We start from the raw sequence: 19,247 nt of genomic DNA on the forward strand, positions 1-19,247 counted from the left end.
CTGACGCTGTTACATACTTAACACTCTCTCTAACTTTGTGCAAAGAGTTTTTTAAACCTTCAAACCATCTTGCACAATGAGGTGAGTATGTGAGCTGCACATCTGACGTGAAAAAACTCACCTCCACACAACAAATCATTGCTCAAAAGCACCTGAATTTTCACTATATCTTGCATCGAATCATTACTTGTAGCATTGTCTAATGTGAGAGAGAACATTTTTTTCATGCGGCAGCGAGACTCGGTTTGGGAGAAAAGATTCGGTTTAGAGTCGCTGCCAAGCGAATCCCGCCTTGTGCAATTCTCTTCTCTACAATGGGCAGCCGAGAGAGGAAGTAGTCATCTGCAGAAAATGTGAGAGAAATCAGAACATCATTGCATATTAGAAACGCTAAGATGATCTTGTTTCATAGTGAATCATCTTTTCTAATGCTCAGAGAGTTAGTATACCTCCTAGTGTAGTCCCTGGGGCAGCGTCCTTGTAAGCATACTTACAGGCAAGGTCAATGCTTTCAGAAGCATATCTGACAACACCAAGAACACACATAATAAACATTAATGCATGGTGATCTAGAAAAGAAAGAAAGATATGGCAGCTAAAACAAAACTATAATTGCTTTGCTATGTACCCCCTTTTAGAGATAGGGATGCTTACGGATTTGGGCACGCTGTTTCGTGAGGTGGACATGAGTCCCATGACGGAACATCATTTGACCAGGCGTACTACGTTAAGCCAGCAGTTAAAAACAAACATCATATATATTTTATTTATTTTGGTAATCATGTTAAGAAAAACAATCATTGTGAGTTAAGTTTTATCTTGGATCTGCTTAAAACTTGGTAAAGCTCTTAAACTGAGAAAATAAAGTAAGACCGTACCTTGAGTTTGTGTTGAAGGGAATGAATCATGACTGAAAGGCTTGAATTGTAGTATTTCTCTTGAGCAGACTCAATTATCTTGTTATCCCACACACCTTCACAATCAAAGTGATTCTTTTTATATATGATTATTTTAATGTAGCATGAAGAAGATCGACAAGAAAACACTTACACGGTGCAAATTAGTTTCTTGTTCGTACCAATTGAGTTTGATTTTGTTACCACCTTGATCTCCAACAAAACCTTCATGCAAGGGCTGTGAACAGAAACCAAAATCAATCCACATTAAGGACTAGCCATTATTCTTTATAAATTAATCTATAACCCCCAAAATATCACATGACCGGCTCTGTACTACTTTACACTAATTACAGGTCCAATGTGGACAGAGTAGAGTCAGCAGACGCAATTGCATATAACTTGAATTTGATAAAGAGATTGAGAAACCTGATGGATATCTCCCATAAAGTGTGATACGAACATGAGAGCTTCTGTCAAGTTATCTGCAAACAAATAAAAAGAGAATAGTCAAACTGTGATGCTCCATGTAACCTATATCACGTATGTGCCTAATACTAAAAGTCTAACTCACAGTGGAATTGAAACATTAATTGGCTTGTGTAATTGAAGATTGCTCCTGTCACGCACTTGTCATTATGGCAGTCCCCTTCACATAAAAAGACAAGAAGAATAAACATTTTATTGCCAATGTCAAACAGAAACGCGAATGAATATTTGCAAGAACAGAAACACACGAGAATACTCATAGTTGCATTCGTTATCAGGTGTGTTAACAAAATGCAAAGCGTAAGTCCAGCTCCACTCAGGGCGGCGTTTGATCTCATCAGGCCATGAGCAAACAGCTGCTAGTTCACCATTTGCATATGCAGGCAGAATTTTCTTCACTGCAACTAGAGTTTTTTGCTCAAAATAGCTCTACAAGGATTGAAAAAAACTTGGCATTATCACATATGACACATGAAGATACCGTCCGGGGCCGGTCCTAAAATTTATAGAGTTTGAGAAAATTACTAAACCTATATTTTTCATCATTTGGAGGTCAAACTATATACATATACATATTAGCCATTAATATTTTGGGAAAGCCATAGATGAATTTTTCATCTCGCTATGGCCATAACCGGCTCTAGATACCGTAAAAACAAAGGAGTTACTTAAGCTTTCTCATATCTATACAATCGCATAGATCATTCTTGTAGTTGTAAACAAATTTCACCTGAGCTATCTTGCAGACAGCGTAATGACCATCGACTCCCCAACCAGAGCTCCATGGACGAGATGTGTAAGGAGGAGTATACTTGCCACCCACGTTCTCAACGATAAACCCATCTTGGCAAAAGAAAACAAAAATTCTATCTATATTTGAAAACTAGAAAGACAGAAGAAGAAGAGGTAGAAGAGATAACAAGGAGTTTCTTACCGTACCAAAGCCTTTTGATTGGTTTTCTTTACTCTATACTTTTCATTGATGGGGATATATCGTATATATATGCAGAGTTTGTAAATATTTAACTGATCGAAAATTCAAAGTAAGGGTTATCAAATGACACTCGCACGCTAATAACGTTGCACTTTTATTATTCATAACTAATAATTTTTGTAAGTACGTCCAACTGTCCATCAAAGATAATATTTTTTAGAAAAATTAATCAATTTGAATATGAAAATCATATGATTGTAGGTAATAAAGAATGGGTTAGTAGCCAAAACGAGGGAGGTACGCTTCACATGGCTTGCTCTCTCGTTGACTTCCTTACATGTATACGTTGGATTAAGCTTGAAATAAATTAAGGAGTAAGTTATCTATTTCTTACCGAGTTATGGATTAGGAAATAGGAAAATTTATAATGTTTAAGAGTTATCTAAACATTAATTATATAGATGTGTCAAGTGGTTTTAGGATTTATATTTTATATATATGGAGATGCAAGGTTGTTGCATAACATAAGTGTTTATGAGTGATTGAGAATTTAAAGTTTTAAATGAGTTTTTTAGGAGATTAATAAGAAAGTTATTTTTATTAGTGAGTTCTTAACTTTGTTCTTAAGATCGAGATTTAATATTTGATATCAGAGCCAGGTTCAAGAAAAAGAGAAGGATCGTGATAACCTATACATCATGAGTGACGACAAGAAAGATGAAGGTATAACCAAACCAAAGGAGATCGGACCATCTTCTATCAAGTGTCTCATGCTAGATTATGCTAATTACACAGTATAGGTCATACGCATGAAAGTTGCACTCAAGGTAAACAAGGTATGGGAAGCTATAGAACTTGGAACTAAAGACGAGAACAAGAGCAACATGGCAATTGCCTTATTGTTCCAATCTATACCTGAAGCTTTAATTTTACAACTTGGAGATCTTGATACCGCAAAAGCTGTGTGGGAAGCCACAAAAGCAATGCACGTTGGAGCTGATAGGGTAAAGGCGGCAAGACTGCAAACTTTGATGGCTGAATTTGATGGGATCAAGATGAAAGAGTTTGATACGATTGATATGTTTGTGGGAAAGCTTTCAGAAATCTCATTGAAATCAATTGCATTTGGTGAAATCATTGATGAACCAAAACTTGTTAAAAAAAAATACATACATATTATTGTAGCACTTGAGCAGTCCTTGGCCTTAATATTACCAGTTTTGAGGATATTGTTGAGAGATTAAAAGCATATGAATAAAAAAATGGTGAAGAAGAACCTGATGATCAACGAAAGCTCATGTATGCAAACACAGATTTTACGCTAGGGAGGAAACAGAGGAAGAGAAAGAAGACAAGGTGCCCGATTGTATAAGAGAGGTAGAGGTCGTGGTTGTTATGGATCGTGGTACAGACAAGATCAAGACGATTCTAAATTGACATGTTATCGGTGTGATAAGCTAAGGCATTATATGTCGAACTGTCCTGGCAAATTTCTTAAACTTCAAGAAATGGTAGAGAAGAAGGATGATGATACACAAGAGGCTGACAATCTGGTGCTGCATGAAATTGTATACTTAAATGAGCAGAAGGTAAAGACAAGCTCGTTTGATATTGATCAAGACTCAACCTACTTGTGGTATCTTGACAACAGAGCCAGCAACCATATGAGTGGATATCGTCTATTTTTATTCGATCTTGATGAAACAATTAAGGGAATGGTGAAATTTGGCGATGACTTAAATATAGAAATAAAGGAAAAGGCTCAGTACGTTTCTTACTCAAAAATGGCGATAGAAAAGTCCTTAACAATGTGTACTTTATTCCAGATTTAAAAAGCAATATCATAAGTTTGAGACAAGTCAGGAAGCAGGGTGTAAGGTTCATATGAAGAATGATCATCTAATTTTATATGATCGAAACGGATACCTAGTAGTGAAGACAAATAGATCCAAGAATCAATTAAATAGGGGGATCATAGAAGTGGAGAGCATCAAGTGCTTACAACTGATAGGTTCAAACGAGGAAAATAAATGGCATTCACGATTGGGACACGTTAATGTCGAGACCATGAAGTTAATGGCTAACAATAAACTAGTAGTTGGCTTACCGAAAATGACAATGGAGAAAGAAATTTTGTGTCTTGTCTACGAGGAAAAAGACACGACAAAGATTTCCTCAAACAAGCACATACCAAGCCACACAACCACGTGAGTTAGTACATGGAGACCTTTGCGGACCGTTCACATCTTCTTCACTAGCACAAAATAGATATGTGTTTGTAATCATTGATGATTACTCTTGCTACATGTGGACTATCTTATTATAGGAAAAGAACGAAGCGTTTGACAAGTTCAAGATATCCAAGGCGCAAACTGAGCAAGAAACAAGAGCTAGTATTAAAACATTCCGGACAGACAGAGGAGGAGAGTTCACATCTAATGAGTTTCATCGTTTCTGTGAGAAAAATGGTATTAAGAGACATTTTACTGCACCATATTCGCCACAGCAAATGAAGTAGTTGAGAGACGCAGTAAACCATTGCTAGAGATGACTAGAAGCATTCTAAAACATATGAGTATGCCAAACTATCTATCGTCAGAAGCTGTGAGGCATGCTACCTATATAATTAATAGAGTAGCAACGAGGTCACTAGCTCCTACACAAACTCCATACGAAGTTTTGCGAGAAAGAAAACCTAATCTTGGACATCTTCGGGTCTTTGGGTGTATCGGGTACACAAGAACAGACACAGTTGGAAGGAATAAGTTAGATGACATATCAAGGATGCTGGTTCACCTCGGAACCGAACCCGTTTCAAAGGCATACCATATTTTGGATCCAACAAACTGAAGAATAGTCATTAGCAGATACTTAATATTTGACGAAGATCAAGGCTGAATGTCCAACTTTTTTTACAACTAACTGATTTTGAACTTGGTATCTTAAGAAGACAAGAGTGTGACATTAGCAATTGAGTTCAACTTTTTTTGCATAAAGAATCTGCTCCTAAAATTCATAAAGATTGTGAAAACTAACTAGATCACATTTATCATATATAAGACTAGTATTGAATGAAATGAAATAAACTTCTTGAAAAACAAAGTTTGTTACATGGTTCAATATAATATGTTGGTTAGCTAAGGGAAACTAAAACCAACTCTTAACCATAATCATAACCGAGGATAACCATCTTTTACCACTAAACCAATTCTTAACCATAATCATAAACCGGGGATAACCATCTAATAACTAGCAACACTTAGGTGAAGAAGCAACATAATGTTTGTAGATGAAACCAGATTAAATCCCAAATATTGATTTGGTGTTCGGCAAGTTGCCTTGGCTCTGTTTCTTCATCTTTTCGATGTTAAACTGCAGATACCTATCTATATCTATATACCACCATCACAACTGTGTTCAAGGTTTGTACTTCACTGAAATATGCAGTTTTTTGCAAGTTACTTGATGCATGCTAATAGCATTTGCTTCTACTATTTTCTTATTCTACGTAAATGAGGATATTTTCGTTTGATATCTTTTAAAGCTCAGAACAATAGCAGCGGATAACATAACCTTAACTATCATTACATGAGAGCTTAGGTTACTAATTATTATAATTGAAACTCAGAACAGTAGCACGCATAACATAACTTTAATACTACCATTACATGAGAGGCTCTGAGCTAGGAGACGTGCATGCTTATGAAAAGACAATAAGGCCTAATCGGTCTTAGTTTCATGCGGTAGCGAGCTTCGGTTTCACAGAAAAGATTCGGTTTAGAGTCGCTGCCAAGCGAATCCCGCCTTGTGCAATTCTCTTCTCTACAACGGGCAGCCGAGAGTGGAAGTAGTAATCTTCGGAAAGAATTTGGGATAAAATCAGAACATCATTGCATATTAGAAAGCTAACATCAGCGTCTTAAATTATTTCTAAGTTCTGTTCAAAAATATTAATAGAATATTTAACAAATTAATAATGTAGTTTAAAAAAATAAAATAACTCCATCTATACATGTCTAATGTTCTTTTGAAATCATAAGCACTGGATTTATATAAAATTCTAGAACCTAATTAATTTATGTATTTATCTACAAAAATTCTTAAATTTTTTGTTTTTAGATTTGGATCTTGTTCGATCACTTGTACATGTTAAAAGACGTTCTGAGCAAGATGATATGAAAGATCTTTTCAATGCTCAGAGAGTAAGTATACCTCCTAAAGTAGTCCCTGCGGTTGCGTTTCTGTAAGCATACTTGCAGGCAAGATCAATGCTTTCAGAGGATATCTGACAACACCAAAAACACACAGAATAACCATTAACAATGATCTAGAAAGAATATGACAGCTAAAAATAGGGATGCCTACGGATTTGGGCAGGCTGTTTGGTTAAGTTGACATGACCCCCACGACCAAACATCATTTGACCATCCGTACTATGTTAAGACGGCAGTTAAAGACAAACAATCACTGTGAGGTAAGTTTTATCTTGGAACTGCTTAGAACGAGGCAATGTAAGACCGTACCTTGAGTTTGTCTTGAAGGGCATGAATCATGACTGAAAGGCTTGAAAAATATTTCTCTAGAGCAGACTCAATTATCATGTCATCCCAAACCTTCAAAATCAAAGTGATGCTTTTATATAGGATTAGGATCATTAGAAGATTATAGCATATACTATTTTCGATCTTTGCAACATCCAAAGTTTAGATCCTTTCGCTTCCAGACTCACGACAAACATGAAATATATAATGTGTTAGCATCAAGATGATTGACAAGAAAACACTTACACGGTGCAAATTAGTTTCTTGATTGTACCAGTTGACTTTTACTTTGTTACCACCTAGATCTCCAAGAAAACCTTCATGCAAGGGCTGTGAACAGAAACCAAATCCACATTAGGGACTAGCCATACTCTGTGCAATTACTACTTTACACTAATCACAGGTGCAAAGTGAATAGAGTAGCCTCAATTGATTAACCTGATGGATATCTCCCATATAATGTGATAAGAACATGAGAGCTTCCGTCAAGTTATCTGCAAAGTGCAAAAAAAAAAAGTAGTAACAGTAAGTTCCATGTAACCTATATGAAACATGTATAAACTGAAACATAACACTAAAATTCTCACTCACAGTGGACAATACTCTGCGAGTCTTAGAAGCTGACATCAGTTGGTTTGTGTAATTGAAGATTGCTCCTGTCACACACCAGTCATTAGGGCAGTCCCCTTCACATAAAAAGGCAAGAAGAATCTTACAATTTATTGCCAATGTCAAACAGAAACATATCAATTAACATTTGCAAGAAAAAGAAACCAACGAGAATAGTCATAGTTGCATTTGTCATCAGGTGTATCAGCAAAATGCAAAGCTGCAGTCCATTTCCACTGAGGGAGGCGTTTGATTTCATCAGGCCATGAGCAACAGCTGCTAGTTCACCATCTGCATACGCTGGCAGAAATTTCTTCACTGCAACTACAGTTTCTTCCTCAAAATATCCCTACAAAGTTGGTTTCTCTCCCCATATTAACAAAACAGTTCACTATCTATATATAATCACAAAGGTCATTCTGTTTCACCTGAGCTATTTTGCAGACAGCGTAATGACCATCGTCTCCCCAACAGAGAGCTCCATGAAGAAGATGTGTAAGGAGGAGCAGACTTGCAACCCACATTCTCAAAGTTAAACCCATTCTGACAAAAAAAGAAACCCATTCTGAACGTTTTCGTTTCAAATCTAGAGACACAGAAGAAGAGGTTTTAGTGTAGTATGTACAAGCACAAGGAGTTTCTTACCTCTCACAAAGTCTTCTTTTGTTTGATTTTCTTTACTCCCATTTATGGAGATATCATACATATATATATGCCAGAGTATGTAAATACTTAACCGTTGGGAAACTAAAAAAAGATATTCAAATGACACTCGCACGCAGATATCGTTGCACTTTGTTTTTTCCCAACCACTATTCATAAATAACTAGCTTTTTAAGTACGTCGAACTGTCTAGAAAACATATATTTACTTAAATTAATGGAAAAAAGTTGGGAATTGAAGAAAGAAAAGGGACAATATCTGTGGAAATCTTCTCTACAAAAGACTTAGGATGAAAAATCATTACTGTTGCTAATAAAGATGGGGTGACAGTGATAGATGGGACTAAAAACCATTATTGCAATTTGCAAATGTTATTCACGTTGCATGCTCTCTCGTTGCTTCTAGCAAATGTATATTTCACTATTCCAACTATAATTTTACCAGCAATACGAAATTTTGAAGAGCAAAACAAGTAAGAAACCGTTTGTTTTCAGTTTCAAATGCCTGAGATCAAGTCACGCTCATGGTGTTGCTCTAGATGCTTGATAATAGTTGAAGTTTTCAAATACTACTTTTTCGAGTTTTCATTATGAAGAGAGTTGACCAAACAGTGCACACCACTTTAGGGAAAGCAAAAGCAAATGACCTCATCATCTTTCATTCATCTTTCATTTGTGAGTCTTCCACTTCTCAGAGTTGCAGAACCTCAGACACTTTTGGTTTCGAGATCATGATTGTTTTCATTCTCGGTCTCTCCCTATCATTTTGTCATCAAAACCTTCTTCCTCTTCTTCTGGTTCGTTGTGCCGTTTATGTAATTAAAAAAGTTTTGGGGTTGATTGGTAACAGCCAACCGCTGCTGATGGGATTAACATCTACCATTTGCGTGTGCAATAGGAAACATTTTGAGTGCAGCTCTAGTTTTTACTTTTACCACCAATGTTTTACCGTTTCCAACCGCTTTGTCCTAAATGAATTTTCCATAACAAGCTAATAAGCCGTGGGGAGGAGGGGGGAGGGGGAGAGTTATTGGGAGATGAATTTATACAGAGTTTATAAATTTTAAGAGTTAATAGATTAAAAAAAGTCATGTGGATTGTGAAAATTTATATACATTGACTTATGAAATATGATCATAACTTTTTAAGATTGGTATAGATTTTCATAAATTGTATTACTACTTCTTTTTATCATTCTTTTTGTAAAGTAATATATAATTTACTTTTTCTAAATAATATAGCATGATTATTTTTTTATTTTCTTTCAAATTAAAATAATAATAGTGATACATACAAAATTGTTCAATTCTCTTAGATAGTTTCTTATAAGTTTGTTACAAAACATCACTCAAAAAGGAAAAAAAAAACAAAATACTATTTTAACCCTTGTTTATCTATATATAAATAATAAATTAAAATTAAAAAAAAATTGAATTATCTGTTTTTAAATTCAAACTTTTTATAATTTTTAATAATTTATTCGATTTTTCAAAATAATTTGTCGAATTTTCTTTTTAAAATTCAAAAATGTTTTTTTTGGAAACTATTTTTAATTTTTTAAATTTTTTAATTAATATATAATATAATTATATATTCAAAAATGATAAACATAATATAAAAATAATTATATATTCAAAAATGTAAAAGCATATAAATGTAATAAATTATAATTTTGGATATATAATTTGGATTTAAAGTGCAATATATATTTGGTAAATATAACTATTTGTTTTCTAGATTTTTATCACATAGATTTTGAAAATCACACGAATATATATGATATTTTTAAAGTTGAATTTTATGAGTAAAAATTGATAGAATTCATCTCCCAATAACACTAGATTTAATTAAAATTTTCAAAGTTTATGAGAATTTATTTAACAATAATCTTCTAAATCACATTCAATGTTGGTTGATACGATTAGGCTTTAAAGCCCTTGTGGCTTTCGCTTCTTTTAAAATATTTAAAGTAGACCCCTATCATCTTCTAGACTGGGAAAATCGAACTAGAAGATCCAGAAACTAGACTAGGTTTTGATAAGACAACAAAAATGAGCGGTGATTCAAGAGGGTTATCCTTGTATTATGTGTTTGCGAATTGGTTTTAATTTACTTTTTCATTCTAGTAGATTCGAAATCTGGACAAAAGCGGTGAACCTCTTTAATAATTTTGTGTGTCATTTACTTTCTGCTATAGTTATTTCTGACTCATCCGCACTTACAAGTCAAGATCAGCCTTATGAAAACTTTATATTTTCATTTGATAAAAAAAAAAAAAAATTATATTCTCTGAGAAGGTTCTACCATATAGAAACACCTAGTAAGAATACAAAAAAATTATATAACTTAGAGAAACTTTTAACCACCTAATTCCCCAGAAACACCAATGTTCTGCTTCTTCCATTTGTAAAAGCAACTTCACGAATCTGTCTGTAATTCTTCTGGGTACAAATAATTAGTGTACTCTTCATAACTACTAAAGAATCAAACAATATTTTTTCACAGACTACGAATTTAAAGAGTTCAACATGCTTATATGTTGGGCTTTCTCCGAAGCTGGAGGAGCACAAGACAAAATGTGTTGTTGGCGTGAATAAACAATGTTCAAGTCATGTAAAGTCTCTATTCATCCACATAACATGAGAATTAAGGAATAGGGCTGAAACAGGCTTAGTCCAAAAAAAAAGAGTTTAATGAACCACAAGCCCTGAAAAGAGTCGTGTTCGAATTCTATTTGTGAAACTCTTGACATTGATGTGTAATTACTTGAACTTGAACTTAGCTATCACCTATCAGCAACAAAACCTTGTGCCACATGGAATCAAACGTTTCTCTCAAAGCGTTTCAATAATGAAATATTTTTTAATCATACCGACTTCTTTCTTTAGCCAACAAATCCAAGATCGTGAGAACGACTCACAGAGGCACAGGTGGATCAGTGCCGACTTGTTTATGCAAATCGTGGCGACTCACGTGGCATTATTATAATATTATAACCGCATCAGTAGGACCCACTCGCGGTTCCATCAATGGGCTGTCTTCTTCTCCTCAAGAAGAGGAGAGATCTGATTCTACTCACGCCTCTCACAGTTGTCATCGCTCTTCTTCTTCTTCTCCGGTTAGTTCTTCTCTCTCTCTCTCTCTCTCTGGTTAGCTCTTATGTTTAGCTTTGATCAGATTCACAGACATCTCATTGCTTCTTTAGCTTCTAAATCACACTTTTATAGGAAAATTAAGAACAAACAAAAAAAAATCGAAAAATCGTCTCTTCAGATTAATGGGTCTGATTGGGTTTACAGTGTTAACCGATTCTGATTCACGTGTTTTTGTCAATCAATCAAAAAGTTTTGAGCTTTTTGTCTTTCTCTTTATGCTACTTAGCTTGCTTTCATTGCTGTTGTGAAGATTGAGATGTATGCTTGATTATAATTCTTGTGCATACTCTGTGGCTTCTTGATGCGTGAATACTCTGGTGCAGGGAACACAATGATGGACCTAACGAAGCTGAAGCCTCCACAGATCACTTTTTACTGCTCGGCCTTCTCTGTCTTGATCACGCTCCATTTGACGATACAGCTTGTGTCTCAGCATCTCTTTCACTGGAAGAACCCCAAGGAACAGAAGGCGATACTCGTCATTGTTCTCATGGCTCCTATCTACGCTCTTGTTTCCTTTGTTGGTTTGTTAGATGTCAAAGGAAGTGAAACCTTCTTCCTCTTTCTTGAATCCATCAAAGAATGCTACGAAGCTCTCGTTAGTATTCTTTTCTTTTTGGTTAGTCTTCAACGTGATATAGTGGTTCTTACCAGTTCTTGATTTGGTATTTTAGGTCATTGCGAAGTTCTTGGCGTTGATGTATAGTTACTTGAACATATCTATCAGCAAAAACATTGTGCCTGATGGAATCAAAGGCAGAGAGATTCACCATTCTTTCCAATGACTCTCTTCCAGGTTTGTATCTATCTTTAAAGGGTCACTTGTAAATCTATATGCCTCTTTAAACTAAATAAATTGCTGTGTCTCTATTGCTTTGACAGCCTCATGTAGTCCGTCTGGATCATCGCACTCTGAAACTCTTGAAATACTGGACATGGCAGTTTGTGGTCATCAGACCCGTGTGCTCTATCTTGATGATTGCTTTACAAATAGTCGGGTTTTATCCGTCTTGGTTGAGCTGGACATTCACTATCGTTCTCAATGTCTCGGTTTCTCTGGCCTTGTATTCACTTGTGATCTTCTACCATGTGTTTGCTAAGGAGCTTGCTCCTCATAACCCACTCGCAAAGTTCCTGTGCATCAAAGGAATCGTCTTCTTTTGCTTCTGGCAGGTAAATTGTTTTGCATAATCACTCAAAGGCAAGAAGCTCATCTTAGGATTTTTTATAAATTCATTTTGGTTACGAAACGGCAGGGATAGCACTAGACATACTGGTGGCGATGGGAGTGATAAATCACACCATTTCTGGTTGGAGGTGGAACAAATCCAGGAAGCTATTCAGAATGTGTTGGTATGTGTGGAGATGGTTATCTTTGCTGCGGTTCAGAAGCATGCTTATCATGTTGGTCCTTATAGCGGGGAGACCAAGAAGAAGCTCGATAAAAAGACAGAATGATCTTGGCTTCATCAGAGCCATTTTGTAGCAAATCCGTGGTGATTTGATTTGTAATGGTATGTTGAGGAGATATTAAATCTCAAAGCTTTTGCTTTTATGGTGATGCCATTCTTCTTTGTAGCATATAGTGTTTGGAGACTTGGAACTTTTGTGGAAAGATACAATAATGTTGAGATATAATACTACAAGATGAATTTTTTTTTGTTTTGACAACAAACATTTACAGACTCATATTGACCATGTAAACCAAATTGGTAACTTTGCATCTATATGAACGACGAAATACGGTTGTTTCCTAGCATTCCGTGCTAAGCTATCCGTCCGTAGGTTCTCCGTCCATGGTATATAAACGATGACTGAGTTGAAAAAACTTTATAATATACAAATATATATTATAAAATTTAGAAAATTTATAAAATAGTAACTTCGTAAATTAATAAAATATCATAATATCAGTATTATTAATTTACTGAATTTTGACTGTAGTTATATGTATATAAAAATATTTTTTTAATTGGTTTGTGAAAATAGTAAATGTGGTATGGGGAAAAAGAGAAGGTAAAAAAAAAGAAAAAGGCGCAGGTAAAACAGGGCAAGGGTGAGAAAGGTCAAAAGACAATAACAACACGGATTCTTCTTCTTTATTTGTCGAAAACCTGACAAAGAGATCATCATCATCATTAGCGTTCACTAATGGTGCCTCTCTGCTCCAGCGATCCTCTCTGACAATCCTCTCTCTTTTGTCAACGCCTCAAAGGTCATCATCAGCTTTTCTAATTCAAATTCCGATTTAGGGTTTAATCGAATTTCACTCATCAATTATTATTATTACTATGTTTTTGCTGTGTGAGCGAAAATCCATGCTGATTGATTCGTTGATCCAAACAATAAATAGTTCAATATCATTAAGAGCCTCTCTTCTCACACGCAACCTCTCTCTCGAGTAGTTCCGCAATCCAAATCTCCCAACTTGCTTCCTGTAAGTCTCTCTCTCTCTCTCTCTCTCTCTCTCTCTCCACCAGACGAAAAAGTTGGGAACTTTGAGTTTTAGATTAGAATATGATTTAGGGTAAAGATTGATTACAAAACGATGCTGCTCTCTGTATAGTTTCGCTTGTTCTTGAGATTGTCTGCTAACCTTTTCCTTATCTTTTCACTTTACAAAGATCCTACCTTTATTTACTAACTTGCTATTTATCGATTCCAATACAGCGAGAGGGAAGCTTTATTTTGCTTCATCGCGCGTGTCCCATCCTCTTCTCCACAAGTAAAGATGGAGGTCAAGCTATGGAACGACAAGCGCGAGCGCGAAACGTACGAGAACTTCTCCGAGCTCTACGCCATCATCAAAGCCACCGAGAAGCTCGAGAAGGCCTACATCCGCGACCTCATCTCCCCTTCCGACTACGACACCGAGTGTCAAAACTCATCGTCCACTTCAAGACCCTCTCCGCATCCCTCAAGGACCTTGTCCCCAGCATCGAGAGGTTCGCCGAGACCTACAAGATGGACTGCTCAGCTGCCGTCTACCGCCTCGTGACCTCCGGCGTTCCGGCTACCGTGGAGCATCGTGCTGCTGCGGTGGCGTCTACTTCGAGCTCTGCTTCCGTGTGGCTGAGTGTGTGCAGAATTTTATCACTTCGATGGATTCGTTGAAGCTGAACATGGTGGCTGTAGACCAGGTGTATCCGTTGCTGTCTGATCTCTCTGCTTCGCTTAGTAAGCTGAGCATTTTGGCGCAGGATTTTGAAGGGAAGGTGAAGATGAAAGAGTGGCTTGTGAGGCTGTCTAAGATGGGGGCTTCTGATGAGCTCACTGAGCAGCAGGCGAGGCAGCTTCACTTTGACCTTGAGTCTTCCTACAACTCCTTCATGGCTGCTTTGCCTAGTGCCGGTAACTAAATTGTGTGTGTGTGTGTGTTCCTCTGTTACTTTTGTTAAGGGACTACTTGGGTAATCTATTTGCTGCTGCACTCTCTGGATATGAATGTTGTGTAGACAGAAACAGGCCTTTCTTTTGTTTGTAGTGACATGCCAGATTATTGTATGAATCTAAATTCTTACCTTGTTTTGGTTAGCTATGAACTTAGAAAAGGTAATTAGTCAGCATTCATCCAGTAGTATATTTAACTGCCTTTGATAAGCTTGGTTGATTGAAGCCAAAAAAAAAGATCAGAATCTCTCTCAGAATTTTTTTTTAAAATGGAATCTTTACGATTAATAATGAGAAAAAAAAACACACAAAACAAGTGTGATTCTCATTTCCAAATAATGTATCTGTACATGTGAAACAATTAAATTACAACCACACGGGAACACCATTTACAATAAGAGATTATACAATTAAAACGTCAATCAGTTTTTATGAAATATGATGTGTGAATGTGTCTTCATCTCACGTGTAGTGTTGTAATATTTATCAGTACTCAGGAGAGAAGAGAGTAGCTAAACCTTGATCAACTGTAATTTGAAGCTTGTCGTAAGACATCAAAGCAATTTGCTCGCATTTATACGTTCGTCTTCCTCTTGCCAACACCTCTCCATCTGCATCTATGATTCCTTCCTTGTCTGGTTCGTCTACGAGTGCCCCCGGTTCAAGTGCAAATGCCTTCACCTTTTATATACAGTTAATTAATTGGAAGCTTTTATCCAAATCACAAGATGGAAATTCACAAAGGACATATGGGTTCATGGCATCAAATGGTAACCTTTAGATATGCAACATATGGTGATTGAACATGTGTTCCCTCACTTATCTGTGTCATAAGTGATAGCAAAGCTAGCTTAGGACAGTTTTTCACGACGATCAAATCCAGGAAGCCATCAGAAAACTGCTGATCAAAAACCATATATAAGAACGAAATCATTATGATGTTTTTTGGAAGTAAATGTCACAAAATGTGTGAAACTGACCTTTGCTGCAGGAGCAACCAAATTGTTCTCAGCACCCAGGGAACATTATGAAGCCATACTGAAACAAAAGGGCCTTTGATTTCTCTCCATTCAACATCTTCAAATTTAGTATCAGGTCCTTGGTATCCAAGCGCCTTAACAGGTGGCTCTTTGTATAGACGGTAACTGGTTGGCTGCCCATAGCTTTCAAACCCAGGAGCCGGTAGAAACAAACTCGTCCATTGTATTGTCTTAAACTTATTATCCTTTGAACGGCCTACAGATACAAGCCAGTCAGGAGAGCATTGAATATTATCTTTAGTTGAATAAGACAGCAGCTGAGCAAAATCAGATAATCCACAAGCAACTAATTATGGATATATTTCAACATACTGACTACATGCACAGTTTTAAGACTTGCAATGCAAAAGATCGTCAGTGTTTTCAACTAAACATACATAGAAGTCCATGCGAGCACTACCCATCCATCTGAACTTCTCTGACTCTATGTCTATATCAGCCACTAAACCTGAAACAAATCAGCATTAATCTCAAGACAACCAACGGTATAATCTATCTACCAGGCTCAGACACTATCTTCATTAGCAAAATATACTTGCATACCCAAGCAAGCATCAAGACGCTGAAGAATTTGGTATTTCCTTGTGAGATAGTTGCCACATCTAAAGAACGTGTATGCCCTGCCAATACCAAATCATGTTGACAGTAAGCTGTTTCATAAGAATGAAAGGATGTTTTTGAAGGAGGCAATAGCACGGAGCTGGACCTCGGATAATGGAGATAGTAGCACTATTTGCACAGCACTGAAGCCCAACCGCATCCAACAATGACTTTATCATGCCATTACCAGTTCCTGGATGCAAGAATTACACTGAAGCTTACAAACAGGAAGAAAAAAACTAAAAAGGATATTTAGAAATGTATTTTTAGATCCGTAGAATGCATCTTAACATATAGCATCCAACCCCATTCACATAAAAATTAATATTTAATAAGAACACAAAAAAAAAAAAGTTCTTCAAGGATTCATCATATCATAAACGAACATGAACCTGCAGGGATCACTCCAATTGGCAATTTGAAGACAGTTTGCCAGTCTGCTCTTTGAAGCAGTCCATTTACAACCTATTTAAAATTAAGACACACTTGTAAAAAATCAGAGATCATTAAGAAATAATCAAATAACCTTAGAATCAGATCTAAGCAAACACAACAGACAAGGGATTGCTTTCTCTAAGAGCAGAATCACTTTTAAAATGAAAGCATATCACTTACCTCAACAAGGACACCGTCGCCACTGACACAAACAATACCATCATACTTTGATACATCCATGGACCTAACCATTCCTTTGCATGCAACTGATACTTTGTTTCTAGAAAATCACCATTTCAATTGTTAGTTTCATAGAGAAGAGTTCTGGAAACAGAGGGGGAATAAATCAGGAACCTTGAACATCAAGTTGAATGTCAGCATCTTCAAACAATGGCTTCACTTCCTTTTCAAATATCTTTATAGCGGATTTCTTCCCGCCAAAAGGGTTCACAAACACAAGCAATCTCTTAGGCCGACCTACAATTTCAACAAAGGCTTTCCCATTTTAGCATTCTGAGAGTTTCTTCATCACCGTGTTACACAAGTTTCCTTTTTTTTCTTAAACCCTAGCTACTATAAAAGGGTGGCAAGAAAGGACTAACCGAGAGAGTCAAGGTATTGACGGAGCTTGAAGCAGAATCTATTCTTAGCATCTTCAGAGAAAGGCTCAAAGACGAAGTCTTTTCTGGAGTAATCTCCACCAAACTCTCCGCAACAGATACCTTCCTCTCTCTCCACCACTGTTTTTATTCTAATATATTTACCTTCCACGACGAAACCAAGAACGTCTTTCTTCACCGTCCAGTAACGGCTGGGTTCACCGTACTCGATCGCTTCTAAAACTCCATCGGCGGTCAACTTCACCATCCCGAGTTCGCCGTCTATTAAGACTAGGTCGACGACTATTACCTCCGCCGGAGCCATAACACAAACAGTTCTCCGTGAGAAAGAGAGAGAGAGAGAGATTCTTTGTTAGCTTCGCAGGTGAGTTAAGAACAACAAAATTGACTTTGTGACTACTTTTGTCTGATCAGATGGGAGGTGACAGTCACGCGCTGTATTAAGCGAATGGATGAGATGACGTGGCGTAACGATCTTTAGGGCATCTCCAACCCATGACACCATTTTAGTGTCAAAATACACTATTTTAGTGTAGTTTTAGCACTAAATGTTTTTGTGTCTCCAACCACAACCCAAATGTTACACTAAAAAGGAATATTCTTCATTATTTTATTATTAATCAAATTCTTTTATTTTTAATAATTTTGATAAATATTAATAGTTTTATGACTAAAATATATTAACTAATATTAAAATTGTAACTAAAATAATAATTATATTTAAGTGTATTTACATTATATAATAACATTATTATTAATACATACTGTTATATTAATTAATTAAACACACAAGCAAAAGTTAAATTATAACATACTAGATCTAAATATTATAATATTCCAACTACAAATGTTTGAATTAAACTTTGTTATGTATTTAAAATTTAATTTTATATTTGTTTTATACACCCTATATTTATAACAATTAAAATATAACAAAACAATGGTGATATAACTTAAAAAATTCATTCAATTATAAACTAATCATACAAATCAAATATAATTAAACAATACATAAATAAACAGTTTAACAAAAAAAAAACAAAAAAAAAACTTTTGCCGTCTGCTACAGTGTTGCACCAAATATGGTGTGTCACTGTAGCAAAAGGAAAATGACACTAAAATGCAGTTTGATATACCGTTGGGTTGGAGAGAGGAAACATCAAATCAATGCACTATTTTGCTGTTTTACCGTGTGTTGGACTTGCCTTAGTTACGATACAAGTGTACAAAGGGACGACTTGTACAAAGTCGTAACCACCAAAACGTCACCGTTTTACTGATTCAAGAGATTAGTCATCTATCAAGTCTTCTTTCTAGATGTACACCCTCCTCTTGGAGCTGTAAAAAATCTAAGATAATTAAGCCAGAAGGTGTAGCTAGAAGAATATCATATATATATATATATGTAGACTATGTTGACCAACATCATTCACGTGTATGATTTTCAAACAGGAAACTGGGTCTCTGGATATCAAGCTGCTTCAGGTAGCTTCCATTATGTTGTTGAGTAAATTCACTAGCTCTTGATGAGATCCTAACTTAATGCATATTTGTTCAATGCTTTTTCTTTCCACTCCTATCTTCCAATGGCTGCTATATCCTCCGGTAATAGACGATTTGAGTTAAAAGGTACATTTTGCTTATAATCTCAATTGGCTACATACATTGTGAAATAATTTTAAATGAAATCTTTCTATTATTCTCTTGTAGTCATATAGCTGATGAAATTGTGCATTTCCTCTGGAATTTCTACGTACGTGACATCCAAGATAATACTTGTGATGAACATAACAATTTGGAGTTGCAAATGCAAGCAGTTATCGTCACCATAATGTCACTGAAGAGGAAGAAAATGCCTAACATTTTTATTATCTTA

General features: G+C 36.0%; 5 pseudogenes; 2 read left to right on the plus strand and 3 right to left on the minus strand.

Moving 5' to 3' along the window:
- Nucleotides 1-175: 175 nt before the first annotated feature.
- Nucleotides 176-2,228, minus strand: LOC125594513 (annotated as a pseudogene).
- Nucleotides 2,229-6,680: 4,452 nt separating this feature from the next.
- On the minus strand, nucleotides 6,681-8,141 carry LOC125594511 (annotated as a pseudogene).
- Nucleotides 8,142-10,986: 2,845 nt separating this feature from the next.
- LOC125594510 lies at nucleotides 10,987-12,948 on the plus strand (annotated as a pseudogene).
- Nucleotides 12,949-13,356: 408 nt separating this feature from the next.
- Nucleotides 13,357-14,757, plus strand: LOC125594508 (annotated as a pseudogene).
- Nucleotides 14,758-14,975: 218 nt separating this feature from the next.
- On the minus strand, nucleotides 14,976-17,777 carry LOC125594512 (annotated as a pseudogene).
- Nucleotides 17,778-19,247: the final 1,470 nt, after the last annotated feature.

This window comes from Brassica napus (genome assembly GCF_020379485.1).
Source record: "Brassica napus cultivar Da-Ae chromosome A8 unlocalized genomic scaffold, Da-Ae chrA08_Random_7, whole genome shotgun sequence".
NCBI lineage: Eukaryota > Viridiplantae > Streptophyta > Magnoliopsida > Brassicales > Brassicaceae > Brassica > Brassica napus.